We start from the raw sequence: 16,847 nt of genomic DNA on the forward strand, positions 1-16,847 counted from the left end.
CTCGGTGTGCGCGGATATTGTGAAAAAGATAGTGTCATCGTTTAGAAAATCAGTGCCTATACAATAGTGATTGCACGATCGCTTACATATACAATATTACTAAGCGATTGCATACCGTTTACATCGTTGCGCGCTATTATCTAAACGATCATTTACCTTTTTTCTAAGCTATCGTTTAGCTTCCAATATTTACTAAACGATCATATAGACGACCACTTAGTTTTTCCTACACGATTGTTTAGACGATCGCTCACCCTTTTCCTACACGATTGTTTACCTTTTCCTACACGTTCATTTAGATGATCGCATCTCCCACTTTCTTGATTGTTGTGTATGGTCGCTCTTCCTCTTTCCCTCTACCAAATTCGAACAAAGCCCACACTTTGGATTCTCACTCCAAGAATACTGAGGGCTCTGAGTGGTGTTGTCTTCTCCGTTTTCTTCTGTCCGAGTGGTGATTATTCGAGGTAGACAGTTGGGCTTCAAACTCGCTGTGAAGAAGAAATCTTCATCTGTTATGATTTCTTGATCCCTTTAGAATTATGAAAGATGTTTGAATGTATATGCGGTAATTCTGTCACAATGAATTGGAAAAACCCGCTTCTACTCGTAGGTACTCTTGAATAAGAGTTCCTTCAATTGGTATCAAAGCACTCAGTTCTCTGATATTCCAATTCATTGCTGCAAAAGAATTATAAATACGTTCTTGGTGGGTGCATTTCTATACTGTTTAATCGTTAAATTGCTGTGGATGTGCAGATTTATGGATGTTTATGCTTTTACATTTGCGGTTGTTTATAAAGGCCCTTGCATGTTTTTGGGCATTAATAATCGTTATCGAGTCTGTATTCAAAGTCTGTTTAAGTTTTGAGTCGTTCATGAAGAAGATTGGAGCAAGCGTTGTGGTTCTTCGAAGAAGGAGACGAACAAGGGTTGATTGCATCGTGCAAACGATGGAGTACGCGATCGCTATTGATCGTGTCGGTTAAATGATGGGATATGCAATCAAGTGTTGATTGCATCATGCAGCCGATGGGGTACACGATCGCTGATGATCGCATTATGGAGATGATCGAGTAAGCGATCAAGGGTTGATCGCATCGTGCAGTCGATGGAGTACGCGATCGCTGTTCATCGCATCGGTTAAACGATGGGGTATGTGATCAAGTGTTGATCGCATCATGCAGTTTATAACGGGCAGAAATGCATGTTATTATAGCGCAAAGATATAAAACAATGCAGGATTACGACGGTAAAAATATATATATAATTGCGTCCAAAAGCATTAAGTTTATAACATAGCGATCGCATGCGTCCATCGCATTAAAACAGCTAACTTATGTATTTTGTGCAGAAAATGCATTGGCGCAAGGTGGAAATGCGATCCAAAGAAATTAACATCTGAGCTTATTAAGAGATTGCGACCGCAAGGCTATGCGATTGTTTGCATTCGCGAAAATCTTCTTAAGAAGGTGGCCGCATAGAGCAGATGCATCAAGGTGAAAGCTTAATAAATCACGATGGGACAGAAAGCTGATGACGGTCGACTCCGAATTAAGTTGACAAGCCGTAAACGACATACTGTAGCAAGTACACTCAACTTTTCGATAACAAATATCTGACGCATCAGACAGAGAATTAATGACATCCCATCAGTGCAATCATTCGAGAGAAAAATTTCTTCACCCTAAAACCCTATAAATACCGAAGGTCACCTTCATTGAAGGAGTTCGTTGAGTTCGGAGAGTTCACAATATAAAAGATAGTTAGCCTTTGTTCTTAGTTCCTTATACTTAGAAGGTGGAAGCGAGAGAAGGGAAAAGACGCCAGAAGATTATTCTGGTCAACTCGAGAGAGTTCCAGGGAGCGTGGAAAACAAAGAGAGGGCCGACTCTTGCGAGAGCAAGAATATCTTTTGAGTAGAGTAGAGAAGAACAGTGTAAAAGCCTTGGGAAGCAAGAAATTGCTACCAGGCTCTTTATCTTTATTTCACATTATCATTCTGTATTTTTCTTTCATATATAGAATGGAACTTGCATTTCTACATCTGTTCACTCTCTTTACAATACGCATGAGTAACTAAACTTTCGAATGAGTTGAGAAGTACTTAGCTAACATGACCTAGGATCTTCATTGCATGTGATCATCTTGTCTTATGTTGCGCCCATCACCCTTTAGAGCTACTCGAGAGAGAGTCTAAAGAAAGAACCTAAGACTTGAGAGAGCTAGGTTAGAATCTAGACTCGAGAGAGCAAGATTAGATCTGCATAAATAAGAGATAGAGACTTAGAGATAAACTCTGTTTGCCAACATGCATCGCATGCACCCTAGAGATAGGTTATAGTAGTATGCGGTCGCCTTGTGTATGTGTGTGTCATTCGTCATCACATAGACAAGAATAGAGGCTTTGATGCAAGTCCTATGGACAACATCGTATACATCGCATGCGTTCTAAAACTAGAAGCCATAGCATTTGTATTGAGAGATGACTTGCTATTGTATGTGTGTAGCATGACCGCATAACATGAATGCATTCCTAGGAAGTGTTAGCTAAGTCCCTTCTCAACCCATTCCCCCGGTATACTCATCACATCTTTCGTATCATTGACTCTTTTCTCAATTCCGCCGCATAAACTTTATACCTTAAAACAAAAAACCAACCAACACATTGATTTATTTGTCACCACAAAGTAATAAAAAATTACCATCGCATTCTGTTTCCTTAGTCCTTGTGTTCGACCCTAGGCTTACTAGAAAACTCAATAGGATTTATACTTAGGTCTTGTTGAGAAAACTTGCATGCACAACGCATATTCCACCATCGCATTCTACACCATTATTTCATTGCATTAAACAATGCATCAACAGTCGATAGGGTACGAGATCGCTGATGATCGCATTGTGTAGACGATCAGGTAAGCGATCAAAGGTTGATCGCATCGTGTCGAAGATTGGTTACGCGATCACTGAGTATCGGGTTGTGTAGGCGATGTGATGCTCGCGTATGACTTAACACGCACGCGCACTAGACGATCGTTTAGGGTAGCAAGCTTCATCACTTAGTAACTAACTAAACAATCACTTACTAATGCAAGGTAAATCGTTTACCTGACACCACATTAAGTGATCGCATAGACGATCGTTTTGGTCAGCAAGCTTCATCGCTTAGTAACTGACTAAACGATCATGTAGTAATGCAAGGTAAATCGTTTACCTGACGTCGCGTTAAGTGATCGCATAGACGATCATTTTGATCAGCAAGCTTCATCACTTAGTTACTGACTAAACGATCGCTTAGTAACGTAAGGTAAATCATTTACTTGTCACCGCATCGAGCGATCGCTTAGACGATCAGGCTTCGTTGCCGCAATGTTGTCTACGCGATCATTTAATTTTGCTCCTATCATCTAGTTCGTGTTAAACGATCGTCTATTTATGGAATTTACTACACGATGGAGTTCTCCTGGCAGTTTAAGACCCGGTTCGCCTGTGAATTGGTTTGCTCAATGAAAAATGTAATAGATAGGGTTATTTCATTTCGGTTTTTTAAAGGCTCATTCTGGTCCATTAATCCTTTATTTATTACATGTGATGTATGTTTTTTAATATGTCATATGGTATGCACATATAGATAAATTCCACCTTAGGTCATGCATATTCTCTTTATTATAAGTGTTATAATTTAGAGAAGCATGTTTTAATTTACATAAATGCATGCTCATACATCATATAATATAAGGGTTATATTTATGTATGCTTTATTTTTTTTTTTTAACCTTTTATTTATAAGCATTATAAATACTTCATTATATGGGATGAGTGTTCTAGTTGTTTATTTTATAAATGGTTATAAAATGAAATTAGAACTAAAATAATTAGTAAAAGATTAATATGTAGAAAGTCTACCTATAGTAGACCTTTTGTCGAAGGCGGGTTCTATCTAGGCTGGGGTATTTAAGATGACAGCAACGGAACACCCCTACCTGGGAACCTAAGATGACAGCAACGGAACACCCCTACCTGGGAACCTACCTGGAAAGGTAATTTAGATAGATTTGATGCATGCAAACTAAGGTTAGTCCATTAAAGAGTTTAATGTGACTACTTGGATTTTTTTTTTTTTTATTTCAAAGACAAAAGTTGTTTTTGAGCAAACTTTATAAACAACTTAGATCATAATCAGTAGCTGGATTGTCTAGGTTAATAAACCCCTAGGTAGAATATTTAGTGGGAGGTTCTTGGGGCATTTGATGTTTCATTTTCATCTCTCGCGTTTCTCCCTCATAGTCCACACCGTGAGATCTACACTCGGTCTCGAGGCACCTTTTGTGTGTTCCCCCAACGGATGGTGTTTGGGTAGGTCAATATCAAGGTGGATGGAGAGAGTGTTCATAATAAGTGGGAGCAGGAAATGCGACAACATATCCCTCAGTCTCCCTCGTTGGATTGAATAAAGTTTCTGTGCATCGCCTCGTGGCACCTTGGGTGTGTCCCCCTATAGGATGACTATTTTGCGCATTTCTTTATTTGATCTTCTATAAGAGGATAATGTTACTTAGTCTCTTGTCCTAAAATGTCTTTTCCCTACGGTGAGTGCATTAGGGCGAGACTCTGGGGTCGAAAACGAGGGGTTGCACTTACGCAAGATTGTTAAGGGTTAACTATTATGGACCGAACAAATGGTGGCTATTAGGTTTAGTTCCAAGAGTTGGTTCTGCCTAATGGCTTAGAATAGTATCCCAGTGAAGGGCCATCCGATTACCCCACCAGTGATGTTTTTCCTACCTCACTGGGGCATCATTGCAAAATAGAAGTATTTTCACTTAGGGTACTTGAAATCTGTTTTGCTAAAAAATTAATTGGTTAATTAAAATGTGGTTTTTGCAAAGTCTTATAAAAGGTTATTCGTTTTTTTAGCAACGGTTTTTAATGGCTTCAACCACTATCAATTTACTAAGCGCCAAAAAACTGAATGGCCTAGACTATTCAAGTTGGAATCATATGCTCATGACGATACTCATCATCGAGGATCTTAAGTTTGTCCTTACGGAGGAATGTCCTCCTATTCCACATCAGGATGCTACTCGAAATGTTCGAGTAAAGTACGAGCGTTGGACATGGACAAACGAGAAGGCCTGAGCCTATATTCTGGCCAATATTAGTGACGTGTTGGCCAAGAAACACGAGTCCATGGTCTCAGCTCGTGAGATCATGGAGTCCTTGTGGGGAATGTTCGGACAGCCGTTTGGACAGCTCAAGCATGAGGCTTTGAAATGCATCTTCAGCTCCAAAATGGAGGAAGGCACCTCTGTTTATGAACACGTGCTGAAAATGATGGTTCACTTTAATGTGACGGAGATGAATGTGTCTAAAATCGATGAGAGCAGTCAGGTTAGCATTATCCTGCATTCATTTTCGGAGAGCTTCCTCCACTTTGTTAGCAATACGATTCTTAACAAAGTGGACTACTCCCTTACCACTCTCTTCAAAAAGTTACAGACTTACCAATCCTTGCTGAAAAGTAAGGAGAAAAAGGAAGGTGAAACAAATGTTGTCTCGTCCTCTAAAAAGTTCTATCGAGGTTCGACCTCAGGGACAAAGTCTGCACCTTCAACTTCTAACTCTAAAAAAGGGAAGAAGAAGAATGGTGGTAAAGGGAAAGGGAATGCACCTGCTAACCTACCCCCTGTCGCCCAGAAGAAGCGTCCACCGCCGGTTGGAAAAGGAAAACGTTTTCACTGTAACCAGGACGGACACTGGAACAAGAATTTTCCTCGTTATCTGGGGAAAAGAAAGCTGCCAAGGCTAAGGCTAAGGCAGAAAAAATGGATTAGATCCTGGCGACAGTTGGTGGCTGGTGAGAAGACGTTGCGAGTAGGAACTGGGCACGTCATCTTAGCTGTGGTAGTGGGAGACATCCAGTTTACTTTACAGAATAGGCTTCTTATATTAAAAGATGTCTTTGTAGTTCCTGAACTATAAAGGAACCTTATTTCTGTAAAGTGTATGTTACAATACAATTACACTATTTCTTTTAAATTGAATAAAGTGTTTATTCGTAAGGATGGTGTTGAAATTTGTAGAGCTAAATTGGAAAATAACTTGTATGTGCTAAGACCTTTAGCCGTAAGTTCCCTCCATAACATAGAGATGTTTAAATATGTCGTAACTCAATCTAAATGCCAACGAATTTCCCCAAAACCTTGTTGGACATGGTTCGTTCGATGATGAGTTACACTTCCTTACCGGACTCGTTTTGGGGTTTCGCAGTGGAGATTGCGGTATACATTCTCAACTATGTTCCTTCTCAGAATGTTGCAAGTGTTCGGGTTGATGCCCTAAAGTCTCGTGTCCTGTATTTTGTAAACAGTATGTACGAACACTTGTGTTGTTAATATATGATATTTACTTCACATCTTATATTTTGCTCGGTTAATTGTTTTATTTGCTTTACCACAAACCAATAAACATAAAATCCCTCGTTATCTGTATGTGACTCAAGCATGTATGTGGTGACATATAAGTAGATCATGTTTTGAGTGATAACCAAAATGGTCTGTAGTAAATGGATAAATGAGGAAAACCTTATCTTGGTAATGCTACGGACGTGGCTCGCTTTGTGGAATGGTCACAAGTATTGTGATTTTTCACAGATGGTCTGATCCTGATCATTCGTGTTAGGGACATGTGAGTGGGAGCATCCAATACAAAGAGTTTATATAAGACCTGACCACGAAGTGTTAATTTCTCGTTATATAACACCGTTCATGACAGAGACTTCACTTCACTAGGATGACCATAGGTAACATGACCTCCATTTTGACTAGGTCGCCGATTCAATCCTATCATTTTGGGGATTCATCTGATTTGGGAGCTGGGAACTCAGTTGCACAAGATGGAATTCACTCCTTCCCCGAGGCAGGGGTAAGTAGATAGATGGCTCCTTTAAGGGCTGATTTCGAGGCTTAAACGATGTGGCGCCATACACTTTCTCTTCGCACGAAAGCTGTTCACATATAATTGGACTATGTTGTATTGTTCATTAGAGGGATCAGTGGTACTTAAGGAGGAAGATGTAATTACAGGGGAAAAATGGTAAATTGGCCTGTTGTGATTACGAGCATCTGTAAAGGATCATCGTACTGATGATTGGTTATAACCAATGGACATAGAAATATATCTATGGCAAGAAGAGTTCAACTATGGATCTTTAGTGGAATGCGTGAGAGTTAATGGATGGTGGATATTGTGGCTAAAGAGTTTAGTCAGCTATTCATGTACCGTTGAAGCTTCGAGCCACAAGTCCATTTGGTCCCCTGGGTAGCTTGGATAAAGTCGAGAACCAGTGTTTGCGTTAATCTGAAATGTTCAAATTGACAAGAGGAAGTTCGATTATATATGATATAATTGGACTGGTTAATTATATATGATATAATTACCAAATATATGAGATACATTATTTTGGAGGAAATTAGATATAAATATGATTTATATCAAGTAGAGGAGAAAATACTATAGTAGATATGTGATATCAAACTATAGGATATAAATATAATATGATTGTATTTATTAATTAATTAATTGATTAATTATATGATAATTAATCATTTTTCCACGTTCGGACGTGGGTAGTGGGCAGCGTTGGTTATGGTAACCGATGGGCTAAAATGAAAAATATTTTCATTTTTGAATCGAGCAATCGATAGTCATTCAATCGCCCAAAAGAATTCATGAAGTGCACATTGGTGATTCTAAACGATCGCTTGAGAGCCTATGCGATAGCGTTCTTCGTCTAAATGATCATATACCTCACACCTAAACGATCGCACACTGTTGCCTAGACAATCGGATAGCTTCTCTAAACGATCGTATTGTGTGCCGATTTATCTAAACGATCGTATACAATTTTTCTAAACAATCATTCAGCTTTTCATATACAATCATGTAGCTCCTCTATGCGATAAGCACTTTTGCTATACAATAGCACTGTATTATCTCTCACTTGCTTATTATCTACACAAATCGTTGTCCTCCGTCCTCTACCAAATTCACCAAAGCCCACCCTTTAGGTTTTCACTCTGAGAATACCTGGGTTTCTCTTGTGGTGGTTTCGTCCTCGCGGCAGTGTTCGTGTGCATTATGTTCGTGTTGTTGCAGTCGACATACTCGCCGGGTGCTGGTAGATCTGTTGAAGGTTTTCCGCTGCTGAGGGTTTAGACGTTCAAAGAATACCTTTGGAGTTGTGGAACGGGCATAAAGCTAGTTTATGTCACTTCCGCATATGGGGTTGCCCAACACATGTGCTTAAGAAAATCCCAAGAAGTTAGAATCACGATCAAGGTTGTGCCTCTTTGTAGGCTACCCCAAAGGTACACGAGGAGGTTACTCTTATGATCCATTCGAAAACAAGGTGTTTGTTTCCACGAACGTACTTTCCTGAAGGGGATCATATCAGGGAGCACAGTCGATGTAGTAAAGTCATGTTAAGTGAACTTTCCAAAGAAACTACTGAATCTTCAACAAGAGTTGTTGAAAGACCTACTTCATCAATCAGAATTGTTGATGATAGTTCATATGGTAGGTCGGTTCCACCTCAAGAGTTAAGGAAACCTCGACACAGTGGGAGGGTTACGAACCCGCTTGATCGCTATCTGGGTTTCACGAAAATCCTAGCTGTGGTGACAGATGGCAACGTTGAGGATCCGTTGTCCTATAAAAAGGCAATGGAGATTTGACCGGGATGAATGGGTTAAAGCATGAATCTCGAGATGGAGTCGATGTACTTCAACTCGGTATGCGATCTTGTAGATCTGTCTGATGGGGTAAGACTATAGGTGTAAATGGATCTACAAGCGCAAACGGGGTGCTGATGGGAAGGTGAAACCTTCAAGTTGACTTATGGCAAAGGGTTATTACCTAAGGTGGAAGGAGTCGACTATGAGAAGACTTTCTCACCTGTTGCCATGTTAAAGTCGATCTGCATGATAGGCAACGAGGTGACGTGATTGTCATGAAGATCGCCTCGAAGAAAAATGTTGTTGATTCGTTTACGAAGGCTCTCATGGCTATAATGTTTGAGAGTCACCTTTAGAGCATGGGTCTACGGGACCACCCGCGGCTAGACTAGAGCAAGTGGGAGATTTTGTTGCACTGGATTTTTATGCCCTAGTTTATTGTTTTGTGCCTGTTTACTTGTACTCCCTACTTTGCTTTACAAAGAGTTTGTATAAGACCTGACCACGAAGTGTTAACGTTTCATTATATAACACCGTTCATAACTGAGACTTCACTTCACTAGGATGACCATAGGTAACATGACCTCAATCCTAAGTGAGTTGGAAACTTCTGCCATTGAGGGCGGTCCTTTGATTTGCATGGGTGCAAGTGGCCAGAACACCGACTCAAACCTACCATTTTGGAGATTCTTCTGATTTGGGAGTTGAGAACTCAGTTACACAAGATGGAATTCACTCCTTTCCCGAGGCAGGGGTAAGTAGATAGATAGCTCCCTTAAGGGCTAATTCCCGGGCTTGAACGATGTGGCGCCACGCATCTTCTCATGGTCTGAGAGGTGTTCACACATAGTAGGACTATGTTGTATTGTTCATTAGAGGGATTAGTGGTACTTAAGTAGGAAGATGTAATTACAGGGGAAAAACGGTAAATTGGCCTATTGTGATTACGAGCATCCGTAAAGGGTCATCATACTGATGATTAGTTATATCCAATGGACATAGAAATATATCTATAGCAAGAAGAGTTCAACTATCGGTCTTTAGTGGAATGTTTGGCAGTTAACGGATGGTGGATATTGTGACTAAAGAATTTAGTCAGCTATTCACGTATCGTTGAAGCTTCGAGCCATAGGTCTATAAGGTCCCATTGGTAGCTTGGATACATGTTGAGAGTCAGTTTTTGGGTCAATTTGAAATGTTCAAATTGACAAGAGGGAGTTGATTATATATGATATAATTGAACGAGTTAATTAAATATGATATAGTTAACTTTATGTATGAGATGTATTAATTTGAAGGAAATTAGATATAAATATGATTTATTTCTAGTAGAGGAAAAATATTATAATTAATATATGATCTTTATTTATAAGTTATGAATGTGATAAGATCACATTCATTGGGCCGTTATAAAGGAAATGGGAAGGCGCCTCTTCGTTTTAAATAACAGATGAGTGCATTATAAATAGTAGACGTTGTGTTGATCTCGGTGTGCGCGGATATTGTGAAAAAGATAGTGTCATCGTTTAGAAAATCAGTGCTTATACGATAATGACTGCACGATCGCTTACATATACGATATTGCTAAGCAATCGCATACCAATTACACCGTCACGTGCTATTATCTAAACGATCCTTTACCTTTTTCCTAAGCGATCATTTAGCTCACGATATTTACTAAACGATCGTATAGACAATCACTTAGTTTTCCTTCGTGATCTTTGGACGATCGCTCACCCTTTTCCTACACGATCGTTTAGGCGATCGCTTACTTTTACTACATAATCGTATACTTCACCTAAACGATCAAGCATATTGTCTATGCGATAGATGATCGCATCTCTCACTTGTTTGATTGTTGTGTGCGGTCGCTCTTCCTCCTTTCCTCTACCAAATCCGAACAAAGCTCACACTTTGGATTCTCACTCTAAGAATACTGAGGGCTCTAAGTGGTGTTGTCTTCTCTGTTTCCTTCTGTCCGAGTGGTGATTGTTCGAGGTAGACAGTTGGGCTTCAGACTCGATGTGAAGAAGAAATTTTCATCTAGTATCATTTCTTGATCCCTTTAGCATTATGAAAGTATGTTTGAATGTATATGTGGTAATTTTATCACAATGAATTGGAAATATCCGCTTCCGCTCATAGGTACTCTTGAATAAGAGTTCTTTCAATAAGTGATTTATCACTGAACTGGTTTAACAATCTTGGTGTATTTATTTTGATTCATTCTCTGTTGTTTTACTAATGTTTCTAAAATTGCCAGAACGTCATGTGAGACAAGTGTAAATAGGAAGAGAATTTAGCATCTCTTGAGTGTTGATGCTAAGATTTGGTCAAATGAAAATCTCACCTAAACTTGACGTGTTTCAATGGAGAATTTATAATTTAAAGAAGTGGTAACATGAAATGAAAAGGCAAGGATGAGATGAACTGAGATCATATGGTGATCTAGGACGAGGTGACCCGTGAAAAGGTGACCTATGATGAAATGACTTCAGATGAGATGATCGAGATGAGTTGACCTAAGATAAAACATGACCAAGATGAGGTAACTAGGATAGGTAACCTGCAAAGACGGTTGAACACAGATCTACTACTTACCACAAAGACTCTGATATTTTAATTAGTTTACTCTGATACTTTAATTAGTTCATAGCATCAAACATAGTAAGCTTTTAGAGGAGCAAGATGAACCTACTTTTCATGGAGCTATAATGATGTATTTTAAGGAGGTATACTCAGTCTTTCCCTTATTTCATTATGGATTAAGCCTAGAAAAGTAGGATTGGGCTTATTAGAGGAGGAAAATGAGCCATAGGGTTTGAAAAGAGCAGGACTCGTGGAAGAACAAACTTGTATTGATGATTTTCAAAGTGTAATTTTAATAAAAGGGTCGAAAATGAACTTATGACAATATAAGAATTTAATCAAAACAAGTATAAGTTTAATGCAATGTTTTTCAAACAATATCTCTAGGAGGGATATAAATTATTGATACACAAATGAAAATGAAGGTTGTTTAAACTGATAAACTATTAGTTCAAAGTTTTGATTGATAAACCTCCAAACTTTAGGAATATAAATTGATACTATTTTTCCTTTATTTTTTATATAATTTTGATCCAAGAAGCACTCTCACATTTTCAAATGCACTCAAAAGAGTTTTCAATTTTGAAAAAACTAGTGTTGGAAAAATTCCCGCTTCTATCGCAGAAATAAACAGAAAAATAACATAGAAATTAAAAGAAAGCATCAAAATAAGAAATAAAGAATTTAGGTGGAAAACTCCAAACTGAGAAAAAAACCACGACCCACCAGAAAGAAGTTCACTATGGAAAAACGTTTACAATCATATAAAATAGTTATCTTCCCAATCCCAATAACAAGAACGTTCTCTCAAAGCCTTTTGTACATTCACAACACTTTATTTCTACTCTCAAACTAGAGAAAGAGAATTTAACTAGAGTCGGTGTACTAAGTTCAAAGTGTTTCTAATTGAGACAATTTGCAACCAATTCCTTTTTATAGTACTTGAAGTCCATTAATTTTTTGAACTTTTTTCATATGGGATAACTATACTTCTAATATTTTGTCAAAATCCAACAACCTATACGATCGATTATGAAAGGTTGAACATTTTGGATGACTCGAAGATAAAAGGGCAATTTGAATGAGCAAAATGGCAATTAATACGAAGCTAAGAGAACAAGAAGCTAGAAATCATGGGGCGACTTGTACTTTGGAGTCTTTGATCTTTTTAATTTCAGTCAGGCCATAGTTGGATACTTCAAATTAGGAATTTAACTTATTTTTAAGGGCTTAGCCGTCACCCTAAAACAATTTTTATAATTTTCTATTTTTTAAAGAGCTACCCTAAGACATCGTATCACTTTAAATAAGGCAATTTTCCTATAAAAAGGAGCTTTTATTTAATGAGATAACTCTTTTATTTAATTATTTTTTAGAAGATGTTTGATGCACAAAATTGAATTGAGTTGAATAAATAATAATTATCTATGAAATTAATAAAACTATGTTTGAGATAACGAGTTGAGTTTAGTTGGTCATGAGTATCCGATGTAGCATTTTGTAGCTTTAAGAACTCTGATTTACTGTTAATTTTGTTTACTTAACTATTTATATAACCATTCAATTATACACATATTTTTCTTGATTTTTTAACAGTCAATTGAGATACTAACTTAAAAACTTCACACACACATATATTTTACAATTTTATACATGTAGGTACACAAATACTCTTGATACTTTTGATAAATCTACATTCAATTAACGTTTTCCTATGTTAGAATCCAAAAGATAATATTGTTTCATGAAACAATTTTTTTTTTTTTTTTTTTTTTGCTTTTTTTGAAATAGAGAAACAAACCACTAGCTTAAATACCTTACCAACTTAGAATCTAACCGTCATGATCTCTTTTATTTTTTAGTTCAAATCCAACGAGGTATAAGGATTTGAAATTTTAACCCTTTTGAACGATAATAACATATGTCTAAATGAATTGAGCCAACTCAATTTTATTTACATTTTCTACATGTAATCATTGTACTTGAGGTAAAAAAAATAATAATACTTCTTTTTCATTAGATTAACAAACTTACAATATACTTTCACATTTGTAAAATGTACGAATAAAAAATGCACAAAAAACAAGTAGACCATTAGTGGTTTAGGATTTTTTATGGTATCTATAACCGATAGTTGATTGAGCTTTGCATGTATGTTGGTTGGCTTAGAGCATTTATTTATAAACTTGACATAGAGAATTTTGACAACACCATGTTCAGATTGAGAATGCATATTTGAAAAAATGCATCTATTTGTCTCATTAAAAACACATCTCATATAAAAATGTACATGGTATACATTTTTCTTATGAAATATGGAATGTCTAACCTTTTTTTTTTTTAACCTACACATCCCATAATACACACATGTATTATGGGGTTGATAAAAATAGAGAATGCAATGCTCTTTCTTAACATGTCATTTGATATTCTTTTAACTTAAAAAACTTGAATTAGGATTTATTTGGACTGTCTAGAAAAATATTTTTTCAAAAATTCATTTTCATTTTCTCATGGGCTTGGCTACACACTCTCAAACTTGTTTGTACAAACAATTTTGTTTGGTTCAATAGATGCTCAAATTATTCATATTAATGTCAAATTACTATAAACGATGACTATTAAACTAATAATTTAAAATTTTTATTTAACAATATTTTCTCTGATTGAGTTTATTTATTTATTATTGAGCATATGATCAACCGAATTGGTCGTTGGAGATGATCAACAAAGTTGGTGGTCCAAATTAGTTGCTAGAGGTGATGGTTTATAGAATTGCTCTTAGAGGTGATATTCATCAGGGTTGGTATTTGTTGGATTTGGTGGTTGAAGTTTGTCACTAGAGATAGTTGTTGTTGGAGTTTTAATCGAAGATGGTATTTGCCATAGTTGCCGGCTAGAGATGGTATTCTATTCGCCACAGCATGTCGTCTGAGTGAGGTAGTGGTTGTGGCTGACAATGGCCTGTGAGTGGAGTAATTGACGTATTAGAGGAAAGGAGAGTTGGGTTGAGTTGATAATTTTTACCAGTTTAATGACTAAATTGGCGAGGCAAACATCGAGTTGGTCATTGGGCCAAACATTGGTAAATTTTACTTTTACCAATATAAACAAATTCAAGTTAGTAAACTAAACACACAACGATATAATCATATTCCCACGATGTGAGAAGAAAACCAAATAAAGGAAATCAAGAAAAGAGAGAAAAAAAAAAGTGTCATAAAAGTAAGAAAAAACGCGTTTTCGGCAAAGAAAAACATAAATTTGTATATTCCGAGAAATTTATGACGGTTTTTGAGCGCAACCAATTTATGATAAATGATCAACCGTCATCGAATAAAAATAATTAATTCATAACCGCATTTCATGATTCTTTATAGTCTTTGAATCAATCGTAAGAAAAGAAGTATCAATAAGTATACTTAAACCGCCCTAATTTTATGTATTATTATGGCTTTTTTTTTTTACATAAAAAAATTGGTTAGTCAATGGATGCATTAAGATATGGGTTCTTTCTTCTATTTATGTTCATTGCAAACAGTCAGGTACATTTGGTGCAACATGGCCTATTCAACTAGTTTTATTCACTAGGGTATAATTTGAAAGTTAATTAAGTGATTAAATCCGTAACTCTAAAAAATTGTCATAACCATATTTTAGGATTCTTTTTAGTATTTAAATTGTTCATAAAAAAAAGTAGTACACTTGAAAATGGATCATAATTTGGTGTATTATTATGACTCTAAGAAACAATAACTACGTACAAGCAATCACTGATATTGATAAACAATCACTATCATATATGAAAATTCATCATTATCAATACTTAATTTAAGAATTTAATTCTTTTATCAAGATATAGATATTAACTATAGTAAAAAAAATCTTAAACAAAATGTTTGTATTAAATTATATCATTGTGACAAAAACGTTAATAATAACACATTTGTATTATAAGACTACCTTAATCATGACAACTCACATGTCTTATTTGAAGGAATGATATATACTTAAATCATAAAAGAAAAAAAAAAAAGACAAGAAAAGAAAGGAGAGAAGGTTACAAAATAATCACTATTAAATCAGCCTTTAAGTAAGCTTTTTTTTTTTTTTTTCATGTGTTTATTTATTGAAGGGATGAAATTAATTATATTCAAAAGTAGTAGGGTCTGTGAAGAGAATGGGAATGTTAAACCTCTTTGAGTTAATTAAAGACTTGTTTCCCATCATTGGTCATCCAATGAACTGATCCATTAATAAACTCCATAAATGAACTCATTATGTGAGAATTGAGATTGAGATTTTAAAAAAATAATTTATTTTCTTTTAATTTCTTGGAAATTACAATTAGAAAAATATGAGAAATTGTGGGCCAAAAGAGAGGGTTCTCTTCCACATATGAAACCTATTCTATTATAGACAAAAAACAAAACACAAAACAACAAAACACAAACCAAATGCAGATGCAAAAACTCTATAGCTAGGGTTCTCCTTTGATAGTAAAAACATTATCCTTCAAGGAAATCCACCTCCTGCACCGGCCCCACCACCAAACCTCCGCCTGCTCCGCCCCCAAGCCCGCCCCGCCGCCAAACCCTCCTCCACCGCCAGCACACCACCACCACCAGTCCTCCTCCTCCGAATCCTGCTTCCACCCAAAACCGCTCCCTCCGCCTAGTCCACCGCCTCCTCCTCCACCGCCTCCTCCTCCACCACCGGCACCACCACCAAGACCGCCACCAAATCCAGATCCTCCACCAAAACCACCCCCCGAACCACCGCCTAACCCTCCGCCTCCGCTCCACCTCCACCTCCACCGAACCCTCCACCACCACCGCCCCCAAATCCGGGACGGCGGAAGAACTTCTCATCTTCAAAAGAGGCAGTACTCAACTTGCGAGCCCCAGAAGTGGTGCAGAGGAAAGCACCAAGAAGCACAACAAAGACAATCTTGGAAGTCATATTGTAACACACAATAATTGGTTTTGGATATTGGATGATGAGGCAGGAAGTTGTTTATATAGGAAGAAAAATGAGAGGCTAACAGTTGAGAAGTGCTTTAAATTACATCACTCTCTCATCCATAAACTGTATCTGCCATATTGTTAATTTAATGACTAAGCAAATTGAAGGCCTTTTTTTGTTCCAACAAGCAATCCATTCATGTCCAGCTTTGACTTTTTCATCAATGTATACAAATTATTAGAAATAGTCATTCACACTCTTATCTTATGATATCAACTTTCTCATGAAATAGGGAAAAAGTGCTTTTTTATTTTTCTTCTCTGCATCTGTCCTAATTGCATGGGATAGCATTTATAATTGGTATGTTGTTTCATTAACCAAACTACTTTTAAATATGTTTTTAGTCACTAATTTTGATGATATAAAAATTACATTTCAAAGTGTAAAATTAAATATTACATTAATTTTGAGTGATTAAAAATTTATTTTATAGTGATTTTGAATATGAAAAAAAGTAATTTTTAATCGTTTCAAAATCACTCCTAAACATATACTTAA

At 36.7% G+C, this 16,847-nt stretch overlaps 1 pseudogene; it reads right to left on the reverse strand.

Moving 5' to 3' along the window:
* Positions 1 to 14,059: 14,059 nt before the first annotated feature.
* On the reverse strand, positions 14,060 to 16,629 carry LOC120091621 (annotated as a pseudogene).
* Positions 16,630 to 16,847: the final 218 nt, after the last annotated feature.

This window comes from Benincasa hispida, chromosome 11 (genome assembly GCF_009727055.1).
Source record: "Benincasa hispida cultivar B227 chromosome 11, ASM972705v1, whole genome shotgun sequence".
NCBI classification, from domain to species: Eukaryota; Viridiplantae; Streptophyta; class Magnoliopsida; order Cucurbitales; family Cucurbitaceae; genus Benincasa; species Benincasa hispida.